Source organism: Passer domesticus, chromosome 9 (assembly GCF_036417665.1).
Source record: "Passer domesticus isolate bPasDom1 chromosome 9, bPasDom1.hap1, whole genome shotgun sequence".
Lineage (NCBI taxonomy): Eukaryota > Metazoa > Chordata > Aves > Passeriformes > Passeridae > Passer > Passer domesticus.
In genome coordinates this window covers 40,213,643-40,230,034 of record NC_087482.1, presented here as the reverse complement: position 1 = coordinate 40,230,034, position 16,392 = coordinate 40,213,643, and the positions used below count along the sequence as shown (strand labels likewise).

The window sequence follows — 16,392 nt, the reverse complement described above, 5'->3', positions numbered from 1 at the left end:
ACATGATCAAGTTCCTGTGCCATCAGTCTGCTCAGTTCTGCCATTTGCACTGAATAATTCCTAATTGTGAAAATTTTGACTGCAGAGGTATTGTACAGCCAGCATGAGGAATTATGTTTGGGGGTTTGATCTCTTTGGTTAGTTTTGCACAAAACCTCTGGGTTAACTGAGCTGCATTTGCTGCCTTTATACACTTTTACTCAGTTCCCTCCTTCAATATTCATCCCTTGGCACTGGAGCCAGTGTTTTATTTAATAGTGATCTTGTGTTAAACCATCTGCTGTAATATGCTTGTTTTATCACTGGAGTAGTAATTATAGATACTGTTCTCCTCCTCACTTTGATACCTTTTGTTGCAACAGGCTTTCAGCTCTGTCTCTTGGCTGACTGTTCTGCCGAAGAATATTATAAATGGCTCATAATATGTTCAGTTTTTTGGCTCTCATAAATAGTACCAGGAAAAGATGTCATTTATGACTCACTGCTGCCATCTGTAAATGTGTGCCTGTTAGGCCTTTGGGATTATATTTTCTTTAGATTTATTTCTAAAAAAGGAAGAGTGGGAACTAAAGAAACTCCAAATTTACTTACTAGTTGCTGTAAATCTCGTGAGTCTGAGATGATGCCAGTTTCTGTTTTGGATGTGATGCTAATCCATCAGCATTCCCTCCTGGTATATAATGAAGAGGCAGTAAAATATCACCTGAAGGGAGATGTTGGGGTTTCAGGGCAGAGAGGAGTATAAAATATGTGGTGCCACAAGGACTGCTGCTCAATGAATGTAGGAATTCAGTGGTTGGGACTGACCATGAAAACACGAGCTTTGATTCAGAGATTTTTTTTTCCCTCAGAATTTAAGGCATACTGTTCCTGAATTCCTGTGTCTGAATTCTCTATAAATACCCAAAGCATATCCTACAAAATAGGGTGCAAATGCCATTAGAATGCAGTGAGATTTATATATGAATTCAGGCTCAGACAGTGTTTCCTCCATAATTTGGCAGAGTTTAGACTTTCATATCTGGGTCTAGAGGCACCAGGAGATGAGCTCTGGCAAGTCAGCAGAAAATAATGTGTGCCCTGGCCCTTCTGCACCCATGCCAAACATCTCTGCACAGCCCCATTTGGTGGTAACATGAGCTGCAGTGATGTGCTCTCCACTGAAGCAGCAGAGATGGGCACCCACCATCCATGGTGCTGACTGGACAGATGAGGAGGCTCCTGCCCTCAGCAAATCTTCTCTGGAAGCATGTGCATTGCAAATCCTCCTTTCAAGGAACAGTCTGAGCCTCAAGATGCTGAAGTTGGAATGGGGGCAGCTTCATCTGTTTGAGAAGTCTCATTAGCTTTAATTTTTGCAGCAAAGAGTTTCTTAAAAGAGAACTTCTGAGGAGGTTTTGCTGCAGCAGGAGGGAGAGGTCATACTCAAACAAATCCAAATTGCTGGCATTATACCTCAGCCCAGGTTCTTTTGGTCTGTTCCTAAAGTGATGAGACTCTGGTGCTGACTATAAAAAAGAGTCAGGCTAATATGGAATGGGAATTCCTCCTTGCTTATGTGATTTTATAGACCAGGCTTCATCTCTGCCCCAGTGTCTTCTATGACCAGTTTTAAATTTTCTTTCTTTCATTTGTATTTGTAAGAAATTTCAGTATTCAGGTTTTCTGTCTGTCCCTGGCTGTTCAGGCTCATGTGCCATCACCTCACATCTGCTGTGGGCTGAGGACAAATGTGTGCATATATTTGGATGTATGGCTGAGCTTATCTGCATCAATTTGTTGAGTCAGGAAAACAGGATGGTGAGCCTGTCCCTGCAAGCCTGGTGGCTCCTGTTCATATGAATGAGATTTTGAATTAGCTGCCTTGCTTCTTTCTAAGGATAGCCAGAAATAGGAATATCTGGAGGAGGAAGTTGGCTGAGGCTCATTCCATATGTGCTAAAGAAAATATTGATTGGATGTGGAAGCAACTTGGAGAGCTTCTCAAGGACTCAGGCTTTTGTTCTATATAAATGAGCAGGGTTTTTTTCTCATTGTTTCTCAGTAAATTCTTCTGGATCCTGTTTTTTCTTCTGAGACTCCAGTTTGCTTCAGGGACCCACAGGCAACTTCTTTCCTCTCTGTTTGATCCAACAATTGTTGCCACGGCTTTGAAGTGTGGAGTCTGCTGGCAAAGCCTTTGCCTTTGTAACCTCTGAACTGCAGTTGTGTAACACAGGGCTGCCTTCCAAGGACACGAGGCAGTTTCTCTGCTGTACACTACAGCAGACATGGTCAGCACGTCCTCTCCTACTCTTCTGTGGAAACAGAGGCCCTGACCACAGGCATGGAGAGCTGAGGGAAAGCCAACAATCACCCTCTGAAGGTGCACCCAAGTACCATGTCCCACTGGTTTCCAGATGTGACATAAAACCTAAAAGGAGTCATTAAATTTTGGGGGCTGATCCACAGCACTTGAATTCATTATTATGTGAAATTATTTAATGAATGGTTAGAAGATGTTTAAAGATTCCCGTGCACATTATTTGCATGGTAACAACAGTAAGAGAAAAAGAAAAGACTATAAAAATATTTATGGCATATGTTTTCTTGTTTCTTGTTTAGGATACAACAGACATCTGTTTCTTTGTCCAATCCCTTTTCTAGTTGAAATGATAACCTGATGAGACAGGTGTTTTTAGACAAAATGCTGTTGATGTCAACATGAAATCATTTGCTGGAACCTCAGAGAAAAAGTCTAAACCAGTTCTTCACTGGTCCTTTAAAAGTATTGTTTTATAAAAGTGGTACTTCATGTCACTTAATATACATGTGCTAACCTGAAAAAGGTTTAATTCTTTATAAAAGAAAGTATGGACTGTGTCTTCCTAGTGTGCCCTGACTCACCTGGGCCCAGTTTGTTTTTTAAACCTCTGACTGATTACCCAGTTTGAAAGTTGACTGCCACTGGATTTCCTTGTGCTCTTGGACAGCTTGGTCAGAAGTCTTCAGCTTAACTGTGCAATAACAATGTAAAAATACGCAAATATGCAAACTATAAATGGCTCTGAAGTGCTTCAAGTGACAACACACAGAGTTTTGGTGCTGGGAGCATGGCACAAGGCTGTGTGAGGGACCCTGCACCTGCTGGGTGCATCCCTGCCTGGTGCCTTCCAGCTGCCCACGAGGCTGGAGCATCTGGGCCTTGGGGGCTGCTGGGCTGTGTTTACTCCAGCACTCAGCAGTTTGGGCTGGTGCTGGAATAAACAGCTCTGCTTCATTCCTGAGTGCATCCATGGGAGCATCCCCAACCAGAAGGGAGTTTTCCTCCCAAAGACCTTCATGTGAAGACTGCTTCCTTTTGCTGAGAGCAGGGATTAACACTGCCATCACCTGTGACAGGGCATCAACTCAAGTATTTTACCGTGAAATTCTGCCTGTCCTAGAAATTAATCTTGGTTTGTAAGTAATATTAGTGATTATAGCTTCTGTTATTGCATTGCTTCAGCATATTGTGGAAATCCATATCCCTCTGCTTACTGAGGATTTCATTCCTCTGCCTGCCTCTTTCTCTAATTTTGACTTAAAGAGAGAGCCTTCTAACACAACTTCATGGCAGTTACAGATTATTAATCCTTTCTATGACTGACGTGTTTTACAGCAATGAAGTCTCATGATTTTTTTTTGCATCAGAATTTCTTTTTAAAAAGGATGCACTCTAGTTCATTGAGCCAAAAATAGACACATGCTGTCTTCAGGTTTAGGTGTACTTTACTCCCTGTTCATTGTGGAAAATTATCCATAAGGATAGTTGTTCAGAAAGAAAAATCGAATTAATTTCAAAGTGTTAAGTAATTAGACAAGTAGACTGATGAGCTTATTAGAAAATGTCCATCTGCTTGCTTGCAGTTCTCTCCAAAATGAAGTTTGCTTTGCAGTATTTTTTTATAAATATGCTTGTTTTACTTTGTGTTACTCAGTTTGCCTTCCTACCTGAAATCTCCTACAGCTGCTAAAGCCTGATGATTTATATCAGTGTCTTGTTGTATCTCTTTTGATAAAGTGGCATCAAGTTGATTCCTTTATTTTCGGCATCTCCTTTATTTCCAGCATGCTCTTTGTCTCTATCAACTTTTACTGCAAAGCAGAACAATTCATTCTTTCTCAGTCTCTGGTTCCTACAAGGTCTTTTGCTAAAGGCAGGATGTTGTGAGGTTTTGGGCTTCATTTATCACAGCAGAATTGCATCAACAGTTTTGCAGCAAAATAGAGAAGATGGGTAAACAGTGAAAAGCTGAAGCAGCAGATTTCATACACCAGGCTATTAGCAAAAACTGATTTTCCAATTTTGCACAAAAACAGAGCAACTTTTGTTTGTGTGTAGTCCTGCCAAACCCACATTAACTGTATTTAATTTGATTGCTTGGAGTCCAGATGAAAATGCTTTTCAAATAATTAGTTGAGTGTAATCATGGAGATCCTGATTCCCAAAAATGCCTTGCTGAGGAAAGCAGAGAGGCAGATGCCTGAGACTTGCAGAAGTCAAGGGACATAATCATTTAATTAAGAGCCTTCCTGAGCAAGGTCAGGAATGTTCATAGGAGTTAATGATCAGCATTCTCTCAACCTGTGCCAGAAACAACACCACTTGCGGTCTACTGATTAATGGTTTTCGTGGCTTCCTGTCCTTGCCCTTTTTTCTTGAGCACTCTGACAAGGATCTCCATGTCTGGGACTTGTTTCACATGTGCTATCAAGTGGCAGTGCCCCTCAGGAGCACGTTCAAAACATGGTTGTGGCTTTGTGTCCCATTGCTGTCCTCTTGCTCCACAGGAAATTGCTCTCCAGGAAGCTTTCTTCACATTTCTTTCCTTGCTCTGCTTTGTGGTGCTCAAGTTCTCCAGAGCAGAATATGGCACTGCACTGAGGATATCAATTCATCTAGCTGCACTGGATGAGAAGAGCATCTCTTCTCTCTCATGATCATTGGTAGCAAGTATTTAGAGGATTTCTTTTTTGCCACAGGTTCTTACAGTCCCTATGGCAGGCAATGTTCCCATGGGATTTCACAGCTCAGCTTCAGGTGTGTTCTCATATTCAGGGGACACATTAACATCTTGGGTATCACCAGGTCCTGGCTGAGGATCTTCAGTACCATGTGAAGGACCTAGACCAGGATGCTGTGCTGCCCTTACCCTCAGTAAAGCCCTCTGCACTGTCAGTGAACACAGTTTTATATTGAAATTAAGATGCTGAAAAACAGAAATACCCAGAACTATGTGGGTGATTCAAACAAAATAGTGTTTCCATAGTAAAGAAGTGGTTACATACTGCATAATGGTCTAGAGTTAATAATGAATCAAGAGAAGTTGACGTTTGAGTATTTTCTATGGTGGAAGTGAACCAGCAATGGTAAGGAAAAGGAGGTGTTCAAACAAAGATGAATCCAAGTGCACAAAAATCCATTTTCTTAAAACCAGCACAACAACAAAAAAGGCCTGTCAGAGTGATAGTCAGGCTAGCATTTAGCTCTTGATGACTAAGTTAAGAACAAAAAGACTGAAAAAACAAGCAAAAAGAAAAGGTAAGCAACTTAAAAGATATTTCCACTCAAAAATATTTTCCATTTCTTTTTTAAATTGTGTCAAAATGTTAATCTTTGAAAAATCACATCTTCCTATAAGCATGTAAAAAAAAAGCAAAAAACCCCACCCTAAGCATCCCACCTTCAAATGTAACCATGTTTCTCCTCTCTTGGTACACCCATAAGAAGATCTGGCATTGGACATGTTCCAATGTAGTGTGAATATTAAAGATAAAGTAGCAGAGAATACTGAGGAAATAGGGAAAGCCTCAGACTGCTTTCCCCCACACGCTGTCGTGTTCTTTCTTTGCATATTTAGCAGGGTTAAAACTAGGTCAGAGTCGCCCTGCCATGTGCTGAGGCTGTGGCTGTGACATTACCCGGAGCTGCCTCTGGCTGCTGTCAGTTTGCAGGGCTGGTGGAGCCAGCCTGCCTGATCTGCCTCTTGCAGACCATGGCATAAATAAATCACAGTGACTCTGCAGGGGCAGCAGGAAGATGTGGGCAGGGATGGAGAAAGCCCGGGCCAAGTACTTGCAGATGGTTCAAGAGCCAGCAGAAGGCTGGTGGTGAAGCCCTGGCCAGGGAGGAGCAGAGGGGTTTGTTGGAGGAACAATGTGCACCCCCAGGGCACGGGGCCTGGATGGCAGCAGGGCTCATGGCTGTGGAAAAGGGAGGCTTTCATGCAGCCAAAGGCTTTGTCATTGACATGGACGGGATGGGGACAAGATGTGTGGGCAGGGACTCTTGGGGTGGGTTAAATGCAGCTCTGCCTGTCAAGCACCTCATCTACCCTTGCTGAAGGGAAAGCAGGACAGATTTCTTCCCATATGATACCAAGAGCACATCAGCACCAGCTGCTTGCCACCATTTGGTGCCCTTTTTGCTGAGCAAGGGACTGAGCCCTGAGCCAAGTGTCAGCAGCAGAGGGCATGGAGTGGGCTGTGTTGGAGGCAGCAGTGCCTCACAAAAGTTGGGCTCCAGCAGTCACTCTTGCCACCGGTGGTGGAGGCAGCCCAGCTCCGCTGGACCAGAGGGTCCCAGTGGAGGTTCTGAAGGCAGAAGGAGACAGGACCAGCCTGGCTGGGAGCAGTCCTCATCTCTTGTGCTGCTGTTATCCTATTACCCTAGGAGAGGCAGAATATTTCACCGGGAATATTGAAACCATCCTGGTTTTGTTGTAGAAATGGGTTCTTAGGCTCGGTATCCAGTCAGCCTTCTGCAGAGTGCCCCTGGGTGACACACCCCGTGCTGGGGAGAATTCACTGCCCCAGCCCTGCAACACCCATGTCCCCATGGGCAGTCAGGGCAGGCACCCACTGGGAGAACTGGTGGTGAAGCTGGGGCCAGGGTCAAGCTGAGCAGGAGCTTTCAGAGACCTTCCAGCTGGGAGATGAGCAATACCTTCCAAAAACTGAGGATGCAAATCTCAGTGCTCTCCCAGCCAGCTGCAGTGTGTGGTGCAGCTCAGGACTAACGAGATTTGGAGAGGAGGATTTTCTACCAGAGCAGAGGTAGCTGGCAGCAGTAGATGTGACAGTCCTGGGCAGATTCTCACTTTGAATGTGCTGGTTGCTGTCTCAGGAAACAGACACCTGCCGTTTGTTTGGTGTGCATGCACACATGTAGGTGGTCCCCAGTTTCCCTCCAGGATTTCCTGCATGCTAAACAGGGCCAAAGACTGTCAGGTTTTGTTCCACCACCAAACAAGTGAATCTAATGGGTTCCTTGAATCAAGGTTTGAATGCATCATATAACCTGCCCTTATCTAAATGCAGTCTGTTGGGTTCTCCTGGCTCTTGGCCCTTCTCACCCCAGCAGCCCCTTCTGATAAAGGCTGCTTGTCAGATAAATCCACTGGAGATATGGCTTTTCCAAACTCTGGGCTCCTTTGGCTGAGGGTGGTTTTCCCACACCATTTGTGGCAGTCCAGTATTTGAAGAGGGTGTTTCAGGCTGGGATTTGGCCATGGGAAGGAGGAGTCAAGTTGAGCAGGAGCTCTTTATTCACTGGGCATAGAAGAGGGGAAGACAAAATGGGCTGCCAAAAGCCACGGTGAGTTCAGTGTGCAGGGAGGCCTTTGGGTGCTCCTGTCACAGGCACAGGTGGCCAGCACAGTCCAACCCCTCTGTGATCCCACTGGGGATGTGGGCTCTGGAGGATTCCACGGGCAGTTGTGCAAATCAGAGACCCATCTGCACAGAAGACAGACTTCCAGAAGCACAAGATACTTCTGGTCCTTCTGGAGCTGACCTGCAAACCATGTCCCTGGGGTGGTGGGGGACAAATCTCCCACTATGTTGGGGGTGGGGGGGGCATGCTGGATGCTCCAAGGAATGTTAGAACTGAAATTCTTTATCAAGCACCCACATGTGTATCTTGCAGAACTTGAAAGAGTTATGAATCTGCTGAGCGTGTGTCAGGCTGGGGTGGAGAGCACAAGAACAATGATTGCTGTGGCAGGCAATATATTATGGCTGGCTCACCAGCTTGGAAAGTGAATGCAATTATTCTTTGTGTTTGCTTTAGGGAGGGATAAGAGACTGCTCTGCTTTCACAGGTGTTTTGAGTCTTTTAGCTCTGCCTTTGTCTTGCTGGGTTGGGAATTAGCTTCTAAGTGTTTGTTCATTCCTCCTTCTCAAGCTGGAGGTTATTTGTGTGTTTGTGTGGAATGAAGCAGGTTTTTGTGTATGGGATATTACCTCATGCTCTCTTAATTGCTTTGCTGCTGCTGCAGTTTTGGAGGGGAAGTGGCACAAAGAAGATGAAGCAGCATTTCTGTTTGAGAGAAACAAAACCCAAAAGTGTGCTGTTTATTTTAGAAGCTGTTGCCAGGCTTGTGAAATCAGCCTTGGTTTGTATAGTTCTCCTACTGCAAGAGAGGATGATAAAAAGAAAGCATTCCAGTTCAGGTTAAAGGACTAAAGGGCAAGACAGGCACCTGAAAAGGAGACAAATATGTCCAAACAGTGGCATTCAGAAAACCATAGCGGCAAAAATTGTGTCCTTTCCTCTTGCATAAGCTGTCACCCTGCTAATGTGGTTCTCTGCTTCTAGAGTAGAATTGCTTTGCATCTGGCCAGCTCAGAGCTGGGGCATGGAGCATAAGTCTGTCAGTCCTCATCCATGCAGCCATGCCCTTAGTGTGACTTTATTGCCACATGTGCAGCTGGTAATAATTTTTGGGGGGAGCATTATTGAGTTTGACATTGACATAGCAAGGGTTTTGTAGGATATCTCCAGATTTTGTTCCTGCAGGGAAGAGGAACCAGGCTGCAATAATTCACCATCTGATTTACCTAGAGATGTCACATAATATTCTCTCTAAATGGCCTGCATGAGTAGAGATGGGTAGAGAGTGTTATTTTTTGTTTCTTAATTCACTGGGAATAATTCATCGGCTGACAGCTGTGCTGGTGACATGAGTAGGTGCATCCCTCCAAAACAAGCCCTGACAATCCACTCAGCACCCACTTTGGCTTCACAGCATCTGTGCACTTGTAGTGTCTCTGTTATGCAACCCCTGGGCCTCTACCCACAGTCTGTTGACATTCATTTATTCATTTGATTTCATCTTCACAAGCAGAGGCCGCTGTCATTTCCACGTTACAGAAGGAGGAATGGAACATGTTGACACAAGGCTTGGGCTCATGTCTGTGCTCAGAGAGCAGATGGGGAAAGCTCTGTACTCATCAAGGAAAAGAGGGTATTTAAGGACATCTTCCCATTGGATAGAAGCTCTGTTGGAAAAAATGATCAGAACTGGGACTTGGTTTCCTTGAGACAGGTCAGAATCAATATTTTGTCCTGTTTTTGCAAAATAAAATTCCAGTTTATATGGGTGGGAAGAGGCAATAACTTTGCAATGCTCAATACAAACAACCCAAATGTTCTGAATAGCTGAAATAAAAATGAACCTGAAAGGCCAAGCAAGAAGAAAATTGCTCTGGATCCTCCAAAGGACCTGGGATCCAGTCTCCCTTGGTGAGAATTAGTAAAAACACTGGAGCTCTGCAAAAGAGTGAGGAAGCTCCAAAGTCCTCAGAAAAGACAAATTTTCAAGTCTTTTTTCCCTGTAGCTTCGTGCCTGGAAGCACCCTTTGTTGTGTGAAGGATGGACAGCTTGCAGTAGGCACACAAAAAAATTTAAAAGTGATTTTTGGACTGGGTGATTTCATGTTTGCCCAGGAAGTTGGGAGTGGATTGGACAGCTCTTACTTGAATTCTTCCCATCCTCATCTGTCCAGCTAATGCTCTTCTATTCAGTCCACATCCCCCACATGTGTCTCCCCCATTCCCAATGTGAGCTGTCAGTTTGACACAAGAAATATGGTGTGGATTCATCTATATTACAGGATAAAACCTGCTTTTTAATTCTGCCATTTGGAGAGGAGAGTACAGGTGGATAAAAATCTCCAAAAAAAGGTGAGACCAGCAGGTGCCATTCCATTTTCTTTGGTTGTCTGCTACTTCTGAAGAAAATGGATCTTGTCTGGGAGACAAAAATAAGGAACACCTGTTGAATAATATTCTACAGATGAGAAAGGTTGCAGTGATAAGGGAAAAGAGGCACTTTGTTGAGCCAAAATGCAGGTCACCTGGAAACCCTGACTTTAACCTTATAATATCTTCATTTGACCTCCTGTCACAAACCAACCAAGGCTCTGAAATGATCCAGTTTATCTCCTCACAGATAATAATCCTGCCTCCCTGTAATTTTTATCCAAAGTAGTTATGCTTTAAAAATGTGATGACTGCCTCTGCAGCACTCACCTGCTTCTATAAGGGGATAATTGCAGTTAAAGGTAATGTGGTTTTAATTTCATGCTATTATTGGGTTGCTGGTAGGTAAATATAAAGGAGATGGTCTAATAAAGCAATTTGAAATCTCCCACAGTGAGCTGTTGGAAGGACTCATCATCCACGAGTGAACAGCACAGTCTTAATCAATATTTGCAGGGTTGCTAGAGAGGAGATGAAGAGGGGAGCTAAAATGGGATGGCTTGTCCCTCACTTTGGTGCTGTGACAAAAGCTCAGGGCTTGGCATCAGCCTGGGGCCAGCACTTCTGCTGTGCTGCTGGTGCAAGACCCAGGAATTGTGGCTCCCAGTGCTCACTCTGCCAGAGATGGCTGTTTCTGAAGCCAAGTGACCCTTGTGTCACCACATGTGAGGCCAAAATCATTCCCTTTCCTCCTGTTCTGGAAAGGCATTGATAAGAAATGTTCTTTGAGCACCTGTGAGTGTTGGATGCAGCCAAACTCCCTGTTGATGTCTCCTGGGCTGACTAAGGACCAAATTGAGTGCTCAGCAAGCTTGGACTTTGATATCCTCTTCCACTAATGGGGAAAATACCTATTGCTATGTCTGCCCTGCATGGTTTGACATAAAAGCTGAGCTGCTGTGCTCCTGCCCTGTGCCTGCAGGCATGAAGGCTGGTGAGGAGCAGCACCTTGTCTCTCCTCTGTGGGGACACTCATCAGGGCCATTAAAGGAGCTGTCTCCACACAGGTAAGGCACTGCAGTAAGAAATGGGCTCTCAGTCCTTCACTGGGTGTGTTTTGTCCATGGCTCTTTCTCTCTGCACAAGGATTTTTTCCAGCACTGAAGGCACTAGCTTTTTTTTTTTTTTTTTTTTCCTATTATTCAATTTCTGCTTCACTCCCCTCATTTGGAAAGGAGGGGATGCAGAACAATGCTGGATCTCCAGCTCTCTGGCATTCTTTGATTTCCCATATTGTCCAAAAACTCTGTCATCTCAGTCAATAGCATAATCAGCCCTTCAACCATGCAGGGAGCATCAGCTCTCTTGTTAGTCTTCAGATACTCAGTTCCTTATGCTGTTTTTGCTTTTCATTTTTATATCTGGCTTACAGCCATATTTTTCACCTTATGGAAATCCTACCTGGTGTGTTCAGGCCTTAGTGGAGATACATGCTGTTTGTCAAGCAGCCTCTCCAGCTGCTTTCTTTCAATTCATCTCTGCTTAGAATTCAGCCCCTGACTTTCATACCAGGTAGGATAGCAGCAGCCAAATCCTGCCAGATTCACATGTTAAAATTCTGTATCTCATGTACGTGGAAATAATTTAATAGCCCTGAATATGGAGGAAGTTCAGATTCTTCTGCTTGGGATGGAGTTTTGACTCTGATTAAGCTCCTAAAAATAGGGTTACTATACTTTGGTAATGAATGTTTGGATAAACAAATTATTTTAGCCTAATATTTGTAAAGAAGGAAGTTCCTTTATTTATGTTTATGCTTTGTGGCTCAAGTATAGGATAACCAATTCCATCTATCCATTTAATTAATGCTCACAGGGCAGCACCTAGGGATGCAATATGACATTTGACTCAGCAAACTGAAAAATCATGGTAAAAAATGGTTAATGTCCTTTAAAAATGCAATTATTGTTTGGCCCAAGGCAGGCTGGATCTCCTATGACTGCTGAGGAGATGCGGGCTGGACATAAAATACACTTGATGCTGCCTGTTCTGGGTAATAGAAATGTTTTGTGACTTCTCTCACCTCAGCAAAAGTGCAGTGCCAACCTGTTACAGGAGCACTCTTAATTGCTCTGTAACAAGAGTTCCATTGTTGCCTGAATATGCACTGTGGCCCTGCCTTCACCCCACCCCTGCCCTCAGAGCTCTTGACATTAAAAGCTATTGATGGATGAGCTCGTTTTGACTTGTTTTGAATCCACTTGAACATTATGTGTTTGAGAGTTCAGTGCTGATGTGCCTGGGTTCACGTGCTGAGGGAAAGGAGGATGCTGGCAGAAGGGGAAGGAATTCCAGTGGGAAAAACAGTTGGAAGGGAGAGAAAGGTGGTGAGGAGAGACATCAAGACCCAGCTGGTGGGAAAGAATCAGAGGCAGAGCTGGGAATGGAAAATGTAGTACAGATGGGGACGGGAGGGAGGCACGTATTTGGCTTATTCCTGAAGCTGTACTTAGCAGTGGATTTTCTTCTTGCCTGAAAATTAACTTAGTTAAGAAAGTGAAATCTGTCTTGCAAGGAAAAATATCTGTTGTACATGTGATGGGCTGAGAAAGATTATAACTTGATCTTATGTTTCAGACCACGGAAACTTAGGAATTTGACTTTTTAGAGAAATCATGTCCTCCCTCCCCACCTTTCCCACTCCGCTCCCTCAGCTCAGGCATATGGAAGAACAGGAATTAGCACAGACACACAATCCTGACTGACATGGAAAAGGCAGTTTTCACCTCAAGGGAACTGAAAAATATCATCAGACACACGTTGGATTATATAAGGTCAGGTGCTGTGTAAGACTGCACTGATCACTGCCACGTGCTGAGGGACCATGCACTCCCCCAAAGGGCTGGGGAGACCAGCAGAGGGGGCTTAGGAGAAGTTAAGATGACATAAATTAATTTCATATTGCTTTCAGCATCTCTTCCAGCATATGAGCTCCCTCTCAGCACCATTCAGCAGTATTAATACCTGCTCCACTCCTTGCATCACATCTGGATGGCTGGAAGGATGTAATAGAGGACAGGAAAGATTGGATTTCTCTGTCTCCACTCCACTGGTCAGGAACTGGACGCTGTATTTGAGCCATGCTTGCTTTGATGGTAATTTGTAAGCCTTTGCTTGAACCACTGCCACCAAGTCAGTTGTACAAGCAAAGCTGATCTCAAATCCAAGTCCCTGATAAATCACTTCAATTCTGACCTAATGAGTTCTTCATGACAGGAAGATTTCTGCTGTGGCTCATTCAACAAGCTATTTTTTATTTTCTGTACCGGTGGTAAAGACTGAAGAAATGGTTTCACACAGAAAAATGAGGAGCAATAGCACTTTGTGAGATTAATTGGTGACTCAATTGGTCTCGCTGTCAAACACCAGATGTTCTGGCTTTTGTAAAAAAAAAAGTGGCTTAATTTAGATTTACTTCATTAGCTGCTGATGTCACTGCATTCCACCCTATTGAAATAATTGATAAGATTCCTGTCTTTCCTTCCCAAGAGACTAATTTTCCTCTTTGAATTAATTATAAAAGGTTGATTTGAGGAGGAGTGGGACAAAAATCTCTAACCCTTCTTTCCTCTTTGTAGAGGGAAGTGTATCAGGGGAGGTCTGGATCCACATCATTTGTGGATAGGGGAACAGTGCCAGCCCTGTGGGGCTTCTGAGCCCATGCCCTGTGCAGAAATCCTCCCTCCTAAAGCAGACCTGAGGCGAGGGACCAGCACAGCCTCTAGTGATGCTGCCAGGGCTCCGTGGTCCCCACAGTCTGCAGCAGCACACCAGGAGTGCTGAAAACAATATTCCAGCACTGTGCCAAGGGCTTGAAGCACCAGCAAAAAGTGTCAGTGTCTCTTCTCCCTCATTATGGGAGGACTGAGGTGGGGAGGCAAAAGGGCTGTGCAGCTGCCAACCCTGTCCTGTTCTTTCCTCCTGGGTTCCCAGCCTGGCATCCTCTTTCTTGTACTGGGCTTCAGGACCTCAGTGTGAGATGCAGATGGAGCTATCTGAGGTCTTTAAAAAATGGTGTCTTAGATGACTAATTATCGTGAGCTGACTAATAGCTGATGCTTCCGGGCACAGCTGTACCTACAACAGCCAAACATCTTTATATTTGCTAAAAATGAGGAAGAAAAAGAAGATAAATTTTGCCTAAGCTGGAGCTTTTTCCAGGTCAAGTCTCTTCCTATTTAACTGTTAATCTTGAAGTATTACATAAAGTTTGGGGCTGTGAAAAACTTCTGCAAAGTCAGGTCTAAGTTAATTAAAAGGAAATCTTTTCTCTCTGGAGGTGCTGTGTCAATCTGGGCAGCACAGGGCCATCCCATGGGATCTTACCAAGGAGACATCTCACACACCTGCTGCTGTGTGTGCAGGGCTTTGGGTCTCTTTGGGGGAGGATGTAACGACCTCCCTCTAAAATCTCCACAAAGCCCCAGCAGGTTCTGCTGAAACAGAAGGTAAAAAGTACTACTTTAAACCATTTTACACTATTTTGTACTGACACCGGCTCTTTGCAGTGAAATTTTAAGTTGCTATTCAAGGTGAGTGCCCAGGGTGCCCAGAGAATCAAGGCTGAATTGTCCAGCAGCTGCAGGAGTGGCCACATTTTTTACTGAGATGTTTGGCTTTGCAGCAGTGGAAGTTTTTCTCATATCCACCATGTCCTGGCTTGGACTGCTGACCCCACAATCTCACCCAGAACCAGGTATTTCATTGCCTTTTTGAGCCATATTTTTGTGGGTTATTTTTTTTCCTTTCTTCCCAAGAAAGTTCCCGTGTTGGTCACACTGATCAGGATTGGGTTTCTCACTAACGTTTTTGTTTTCCCTTTTCTCATGGGAATTTCCTTCCACAAAGACCTTGAATTCTCTGTGGGAGCCTTTGGCAGCCTCCTTCAGGGCTCAGAGAAAGAAAGATGAGGCCACATCCATGTGCATTATCCAGCATCCCCCTTTGTCCGCTGTCACCCCTATTTCTGTGGCACCCATAGGAGCTGCAGAGCATGCAGTGTGTGAAGGCTGCAGAGGATGGAGGAGGAAAACCCTCCTGGCTGCTGTAATTCTGCATTGCTCTGTTGGACCCCAGGCATGCTAACAAATTTTGTGTGTCAGAGGCAATAAGTGATGTGAAAACAGAAGATCACTGTGTGTCATTTAAAATCACAAAAGGTTTAAAACATTTGCCAGGCTTCAGTCAGTTTGCACAGGATGACTTTTTACTTTTATGTGTGGTAATGGGCATGTGCTTGGATGTAAAAGCTTCCTAATAGCCACCATTTTAGGGAGCTCATTCCACAGAGGAGTCTCAAAACCAAACTTATTTTGCCACACTGGCACTTCTACTGGCACATAAACTGTGAACTTTAAACAATGGTTTAAAGAAAGGTTTATTGATATTTCAAGCAAATTCAGGCTGCTGGATGCTTTGGGGATTTTTTTAATGGCAAAGCCCAGGCTATACCAGCAGAGATGGATTTAATTCAGCTATTTGTTTTACTTTTGTTCTAGTCTGACTTCATCTTCCCCCCATTCAACCTTTTGCTGACTCAAGCAGTGGTAATCAAGGTTTGACACCTGCATGTCTTTAATTGTAGGCTGGCATCTGATTGTAGGAGCAGTGCATTCATTGTAATAACCAGGAGAAGAAAGATGTGTGACATTTTTGGGAGGGAAGGTACGTGCATGGTAAAAAATTAGTCAACTTCTTCAATTCCCTATTGACAGTCACGACGTGCCTTATCAGCCATCTCATCGTGCCTGTGTTGAGCTATCAACAGCTGTGATATCACAGCTGTCAGCTCCTACAACCTTGAGACTTATGATTAACAGGATTTCCTCTTCAGTTATTAAAGTAATAACAAGAGATGCTCTGTGGGAAGCAGCAGAATCTGTGACAATTCAACGTGCTGTTTCCCTGAGATACATCTCCACTTATTTGCTGGCAAAAGGCATTTAACAGCACATTTTTAATACCTGTAGGCAGGCAGAGGTTTATGGGCTGCAGCTCACCAAAGGGGAACAGGGTGAGCTCCCTCGATTTCAGTATCAATGTCAGACCAATACTGAGGCTTTGGCTCTGTTTTAGCTCTTCAGTGTTTTGTCTCTGGTGGGACCTAGAGACAGCCAGGGCTCTGGGGTGGACGTGCTGGGACTTTCCTGTGAACTGACTACCCTAAGGACATCAAAGGGAACTTTGAATTATTAAAGTGGCCTAACATTGGGTGTCTAGAACATGCACTAAATAAGACAACTTTTGAAAAGGACAAATTTAGATCTGATGAATAAATAAAAGTGTTCAGAAACCAATTTATCTTCAACCTTATATACCCTCAGCAG

The 16,392-nt window shown here is 44.1% G+C and overlaps 1 long non-coding RNA gene across 1 annotated transcript; it reads left to right on the top strand.

Annotated features, from left to right (window-relative positions):
• The first annotated feature begins 10,049 nt into the window (after positions 1–10,049).
• Positions 10,050–13,756, top strand: LOC135308151 (uncharacterized). The gene is made up of 3 exons (XR_010368694.1): positions 10,050–10,368; positions 10,989–11,073; positions 12,978–13,756. It is a non-coding gene; the product is annotated as an uncharacterized LOC135308151 (long non-coding RNA).
• The last annotated feature ends 2,636 nt before the right edge of the window (positions 13,757–16,392 follow it).